General features: G+C 45.8%; 1 pseudogene; it reads right to left on the reverse strand.

Moving 5' to 3' along the window:
- Positions 1–322: 322 nt before the first annotated feature.
- Positions 323–422, reverse strand: LOC114677187 (U6 spliceosomal RNA; annotated as a pseudogene).
- Positions 423–7,590: the final 7,168 nt, after the last annotated feature.

Genomic DNA, 7,590 nt, shown 5'->3' on the forward strand with positions numbered 1-7,590 from the left:
GGTGTTTAAACTGTATATAAAGCCTTCCAGAGTAAAGCTTGGCAGACAATGATAATATAGACAATGACTCCCTATACTGCCTCCTCCAACTCCTAGCCTCAAGCAATCCTCCCCCGACCTCAGCCTCCCAAAGTGTTGAAATTATAGGCAGACAGCCGCCATGCCTGAAAGCTCGACAATTTACATTAAGTGTAATAAGAATGCTCATGCCCTTCACAGTAATTTCACTTCTGGAAATACCATCTTTGGATATAATTCAACATAAACAAAAGTTCATATGTACCCAGTGAAAATCTGGGAGTAATTTTTTTCTCTTTTTTAAAAAAATATGGAATGCTTCACAAATTTGCATGTCTTTCTTGCACAGAGGCCATGCCAATCTCTCCATTGTTCCAACTTTAGTATATGTGCTACCAAAGCAAGCATGAGTAATTTAAGATAGAGTGGTTACATGGAATAAGGCAGACTTACGGGAAATTAAAAAATCTGTTGTATTTATAGGCACCTAGTAACAGCTCAGTAAATATTAGCTGCTACTTTTATTATTTTTATGGTAATTCCACTCAATTAAAAACTATCATTAAAAATTACCATTGTCATAGAACACAATGCATCCTACAGTATAATTGTAAAAACGGATATAATTTGTCCCTTGGTATATGGGGGGGATTAGTTCCAGCTCCCCCATTTCTGTGTACACCATAATCCACCCATACTCAAGTTTTCGAAGTCAGTCCTGTGGAATCCACATACAGGAAAAATGAGAAATTAGTGCGGTGTGGTGACAAGCACCTGTAGTGCCAGCTACTTGTGAAGCTGAGACAGGAGGATTGCTTAAGCCCAGGAAGTTGTGGTTGCAGAGAGCCTTAACTACACCACTGCACTCCAGTCTGGGCAACAGAGTGAGATAGAAGGTTGATTTTTTAATAGAATTTTTCTGTTCACTTGAAGATACGGCCAGGACTGTGCCACATGAAAATTCTTCATAAAATAATTATCTCATCCAATTAATGTTGGAATTGGGAACAGAAAATGTTTTGGTGACTATTTATTCCTTCACTTGCTGTTATATAAAATATTGCCAGTGGGCATTTAACAACCAAAAGTGTCATCTCTGAGCTACTCACAGTGAAAGGTGATGTCTGGGGCCCAGGTGTGTTGAGGTCCCCATGTCTGGGCTATGGGTGCTGAGTGGGACTTACTTGTCCATCCGTTTTCTATATTCCAGCACTGGGAAACTTGGGTTTATCCATCTTGATAAGAGGTCACTTAAATTCCACTTGGCAAGAACCACAAATGGAAGAAAGGCCATGAAGCCACAGGCTTGCCCTTGTTCTCAAGGGAATCTTCAGCTTAGGTGGTTCTGTAAAAGAGGAATCACATTGTTGAAAACTCACCGCAGGTCAGGTAAGGTGGTCCATACCTATAATCCCAGCCCATTGGGAGACTAAGGCAGGAGGATCCCGTGAGGCCAGAAGTTCAAGAGCAGCCTGGGCAACACAGTGAACCCTCATCTCTATGAAAAATTAGAAAATGAGCTGGTGCGGTGGCACATTCCTATAGTCCCAGCTACTTTGGAGGTTGAAGTGGGAGGATGGAAGTAGAAGCTGCAGAAGTGGAAGCTGCAGTCAGCTCTCTCTCTCTCTCTCTCTCTCTCGTCCCAGTCTGCCCAGCCTGGACTAGTGAAAAGTCTTCTGGTTACAGAAGAGGTATGCTCTTTTTTAGGACAGGGAGGGACCAGCAAGCTTGTTCACAGCCTTTCCCTCATCCTCTGCTTAGTTTTCCAAGAACATTTATGTGGAAAGGCAGTCTCTAGGGAAAAGACCTAAATCATCAGGTTACCAAAGGAGAAATATGCCTCCTTTGTCAATTAATAAATGGAATGCCTGCCTTAAAAATCAGGGAGTTCTGCTAGGATGATTGATTCACTCCCTACGACCCTGACCTATGCAGGGAATGTAAAAACCTGGAGTTTGGGGACCTATAATATTGAAGGCCACATTGCAGATGTGGAGACTCTGCCAAAGTACAGCCTTTCCACAAGGCACTACCAAACACCAGCTGGATGTCTCCATGGGGCACCACCGTATCTCTGGCTCTCGTTTCCCCCGGAGATGCTCTATTCCAGCCTTCTCTTACATTTTGTATCCCGCACAGTTCCTGGCATGAGGACTCACAACATAGCAGGCTGCTGAGTTAATGGTGACCTACTGCAGATCCAATTTGAGATTCCAGCAGGGTGCTTTGTGTTTGAGAAATCAAAGGGGGAGAGAATAGACCCAGCCTGGCACTGGCCAGCTTAGCAGTCTGAAGATATAAGCTGCTCAAACTGACTATAGTGCCTCTGATTTTCTGAGTCTGCCCTTGCTCCTAGGGCTCTTTGGATGAAATTAATTTCTCCTCGTTGAAGAAATGGCTTGCTAGAATATAAAAAATTTAAAGAAGAAAAAATATTAAAATAAAATTTTATCCTAAAGAGCACTCAAAAGCACACTCCTACTAATGCTGGATCTATTTCTCTCTCTCTTGCTTTTTTTTTTGTTTTTTCCTAAGATACGGTCTCACTCTGTCACTCAGACTGGAGTGCAGTGGCAAGATCACCGCTTACTGCAGTTTTGAACTCCTGGGCTCGAGCTATCCTCCCACTTCACTCTCCCGAGTAGCTGGGATTACAGGTGCATGCCACCATGCCTGGCTAATTTTTTAATTTTTTTAGAGAGGGGGTCTCACTATGTGGCCCAGACTGGTCTTGAACTCCTGGGTCAAACTAATCCTTCCGCCTTGGCCTTCCAAAGTGCTGGGATTATAGGTTTTAGCCACTGCGCCCAGTCTATTTATCTTTCTATAACTCATATATTAAATCTTCCTCCTTAAATCACCTCATACCCACCCATCTACAGGAACAGCAAACACAGATCTCAGCGGGTCAGGCAACCTACACGAGGGAAGGAGGCCGGAGTTAACGTGGGAGACCGGGGGAAACTGTAGCAAACTATAAAGTACTCACTTCAACAGTTCTTCAACACTGTGATGGTCAAACCAAACACAGAAACAGGAAGCCCAGTTCAGTCACCAGCAGGCAACGTGGGATATTTCATCTACATGCTACAGGGCAAACTGCTTAGGATGAATGACCTGGTCTCCACCAACCTGCTCTTCAAGTCCAGCCGCTCCTGCCCAAGTCCCTATACTCTACTGACAGGACACACATTCACAGTACTCTCCTGAAACTCTGCTTGTTCATTCATTCTTTTTTTTTTCCCCCAACAAATATTTCTTTTTTCTTTTTCTCTTTTCTTTTTTACTTTTTTTGAGACAGAGTCACACAGGCTGAGGTACAGTGAGGTGATTATGGCTCACCACAGCTTCCATCACCTGGGCTGGCTCACCGCAGCTTCCATCTTCTGGGCTCAAGTGATCCTCCCACCTCAGCCTCCCAAGTAGTTGAGATTACAGCCATGTAACACCACACCTAGCTAAGTTTATTAATTTTTCTTTTTTTTTTCCCCAGACAGAGTCTTGCTCTGTCGCCCAGGCTAGATGGAGTGCAGCAGCATGATCTCGGCTCACTGCAACCTCTGCCTCCTGGGTTTAAGTGATTCCCTTTCTTCAACCTCCCGAGTAGCTGGGATTACAGGTGTGTGTCACCATGCCCGACTAATTCTTATATTTTCAGTAGAGATGGGGTCTCACCATGTTCGCCAGGCTGGTCTTGAACTCCTGACCTCAGGTGATCTGCATACCTTAGCCTACCAAAGTGCTGGGATTACACACGTGAGCCACCATGCCCGGCCAGTTTATTATTTTTTGTAGAGACAGGGTCTCACTATGTTTCCCAGGCTGGCCTTGAATTCCTAGGCACAAGCAATCCTCTGGCCCCCACCTCCCAAAGTGCTGGGATTACAGGCTTAAGCCAACACATCAGGCCCTAACAAACACTTCTTGAGCTCCTACTACATACCAGGCACTATAATAGGTGCCCAAGGAAGCGCAGTGAACAAGGTATAAGAGTTTCTGCCCTTGGCCGGGAGCGGTGGCTCATGCCTGTAATCCCAGCACTTTGGGAGGCTGAAGCAGGTGAATCACTTGAGGTCAGGAGTTCGTGACCAGCCTTACTAACATGGTGAAACCCCGTCTCTGTACTAAAAGTACAGAAATTAGCGGGCCATGATTGTGCATGCCTGCAATCCCAGTAACTCAGGAGGCTCAGGCAGGAGAATCGCTTGAACCTGGGAGGTGGAGGTTGCAGTGAGCTGAGGTCGCGGCACTGCACTCCAGCCTGGGCAACAAGAGTGAAACTCTGTCTCAGAAAAAAAAAAAGAAAAGAAAAGAAAAGAAAAAGAGTTTCTGCCCTCACAGAGCTTATAGGGTAGCAGGAAATTGATAGAGTTTGAATGTTTGTCTCCTTCAAATCTCATATTGAAATTAAATCCCTAATGTTGGAGGTGGTGCCTTGTGGGAGGTGTGTGGGTCATGGGGGCAGATCCCTCATGAATGGCTTGGTGCCCTCCCCATGGTAATGAGTGAGTTCTCTCTCTACTAGTTCATGTGAGAGCTGATTGTTTAAAGAGCCTGGCACCTCCTCCCCTCTCCCTTGCTCTTTCTTCTCAACAAGTGACATGCCGGCTCCTCCTTCACCTTCCGCCAGGAGAGGAAGCCTCCTGAGGTCCTCACCAGTGGATGCTGGTACTATGCTTTTTTTTTTCTGAGACAGGGTCTCACTCTGAGACTCAGGCTAGAGAGCAGTGGTGTAATTATGGCTCACTGCAACACTGACATCCTGGGCTAAAGAGATCTTTTTACCTTAGACTCCCAAGTAGCTGAAACCACAGGCATGCATCAGTACACTATCATGCCTGGCTATTTTTTTTTTTTTCATTTTTACTACAGGTAAGATCTCACCATGTTTCCCAGGCTGGTTTCAAACTTCTGGGCTCAAGCAATCCTCCTGCCTCAGTATCCCAAAGTGCCGGGATTACAGGTGTGGGCCACTGTGCCCGGCCTGGCACCATGCTACTTGTATAGTCTGCAGGACTGTGAGCCAAATAAACCTTTTTTCTTTATAAACTACCCAGCCTGAGGTATTTCCTTATAGCAATGAAAAATGGACTAATCTAGGAATCATAGGCCAACACTTACCAGACTGTGATGAGCACATGACAGAAGTTCAGAGTGGGACTGAAACGCTCCCAAGGGGCTTCTTGTTGCATCACAGAGAGTGGGGTGAGACATCTTGGCTGAGGCTAAAGATGAGCAACGATGAGAGTGAAAGAGTGATGATGGGGGTAGGGAGAGGGTTTCCTGCAGGACCAGTAAAGTCCCCCAAGGAAACTGACATTCCGTGTGGCTGGAGGGTAGGGATATGGGGAGGGTGGTGCGGGATAAAACTGGGAAGGTGAGCGGAAACCAGCTCTTACCAGGCCCTGTGGCCAAATTAGTTTGACTCTGTCTTAAAGGCAATGGGCAGTCACCAGCAGGTTTTAATCAAGGACTATTTTTTTTTTTTTTTTTTTTTTGAGACGGAGTCTGGCTCTGTTGCCCAGGCTGGAGTGCAGTGGCCGGATCTCAGCTCACTGCAAGCCCCGCCTCCTGGGTTCACGCCATTCTCCTGCCTCAGCCTTCCGAGTAGCTGGGAGTACAGGCGCCCGCCACCTCGCCCGGCTAATTTTTTTTTTTTTTTTTTGTATTTTAGTAGAGACGGGGTTTCACCGTGTTAGCCAGGATGGTCTCGATCTCCTGAACTCGTGATCCGCCCGTCTCGGCCTCCCAAAGTGCTGGGATTACAGGCTTGAGCCACCGCACCCGGCCTCAAGGACTATTTTGACCCAAATTTGCCTTTTAGGAGAATTCTTCTGGCTTCTGTGAACAGGATGAAGTGAGCAAGCCTAGAAGTCAGGAAGACAACTGGAGGCCTTCACAATAAACTAGTGTAAAAGAGAACAGGGCCAGGCACAGTGGCTCCTGCCTGTAATCTCAAAACTTGGGAAGTCCAAGGTGGGCAGATGGCTTGAGCCCAGGAGTTTGAGACCAGCCTGAGCAATGTGGTGAAACCACATTTCTACAAAAAACACAAAAATTAGCTAGGCATGGTGGCTTATACCTGTGGTCCCAGCTACCCCGGAGGCTGAGGCAGGAGGATAGCTCGAGCCCGGGAGGTTGAGACTGCAGTGAGCCGAGATCACCCCACTGTGCTCCAGCCTGGGCAACACAGGGAGACTGTCTCAAAAAAAAAAAAAAAAAAAAAAAAAAAAATTCCATTCTTCACTTATTAGTGCCCTAACATTCTCTTGAGAACCTTGGTGACACAGTGAATTCAACTGATTCAACTGTCATTGTAATTCAGCAACCCACACATTTAAGTTTGTGTTTGATTTCCAATAATATCAGCCCTATGGATGCAAGAAATAAAGAATTGTGTTTGGGCTATCATGGAAGCTCTCTGGATCTTAGACCATGACTTATGCTGAAAGGTAAAGACTTGAGCTTTTTGTTTTTCTCTCTGTAAGTGCTCAAGTGCAGCGGTCCCCAATTTTGGGGGAACCAGGGACCAGTTTTGTGGAAGACAGTTTTTCCACAGACTGGGGGCAGCAAAGGTCAGTTTTGGGATATATCAAGCACATTACATTTATTGTGCACTTTATTTCTATTATTATTACATTGTAGCATATAATGAAATAATTATATAACTCACCATAATGTAGAATCAGTGGGAGTCCTGAGCTTGTTTTCCTGCAACTAGATGGGCCCATATGAGGGTGATGGGAGACAGTGACAGATCATCAGGCATTAGATTCTCATAAGGACAGAGCAAGGTAGATCCCTCGCATGCACAGTTCACAATAGGGTTTGTGCTCCTATGAGAATCAAAAGCTGCCGCTGATCTGACAGGAGACAGAGATCAGGCGGTAATGTGGGGAGCGGCTGTAAATACAGATGAAGCTTCACTCACCCACCCACTGCTCACCACCTGCTGTGTGGCCCAATACAGGCCTGTGACCCAGGGATTCGGGGCCCCCGCTCAAGTGCATCCAAAAGGACCCTTCCCACACCAGTCTTCACAGCGGTCACGTGCAGCAGCCACTTAGCTCCCAAGGCATGTGCCTCAGCTGGCATTTCATCACAATCAACAGTAAGTGGTAGCTTGAATCATTGTGAGGTCACTTCCTGGAACTCACCAGCATCCCATTTCCCATTGGCAAGGAGCTCAGCACTGCCCCTTGGATAACCAAACCTATGCCCAAATCCCAGTTGTGTGGGTCTATCTCCTGGGACCCTTCCTAGCATCAATTCTATATTTGTCAGAGTCCAAACAGGAGACATAAACCACTCAAAAGTATAAAGTGTTAAATTTAAAATAAAAAAATATTAATTATAACAGGGCAACAGCATAGAGATTGGCTACCAAAAAAAGAACTCTAAGAATATAGGACTAGCAGAGGCCAGGCATGGTGACACATGTTTTACATAGTGTCATTGTTCACCTTGTTCAAATCTTTATAGGTTCAGGCTCAGGTCTCTGTGGTCATGCAGTGTGTCTTTTTACCAAAAGGAACACCTCATACACTCTACAAGGAGCTCCCTCAGGAAAGG

This window comes from Macaca mulatta, chromosome 3 (genome assembly GCF_049350105.2).
Source record: "Macaca mulatta isolate MMU2019108-1 chromosome 3, T2T-MMU8v2.0, whole genome shotgun sequence".
In the NCBI taxonomy this organism is placed as follows: Eukaryota; Metazoa; Chordata; class Mammalia; order Primates; family Cercopithecidae; genus Macaca; species Macaca mulatta.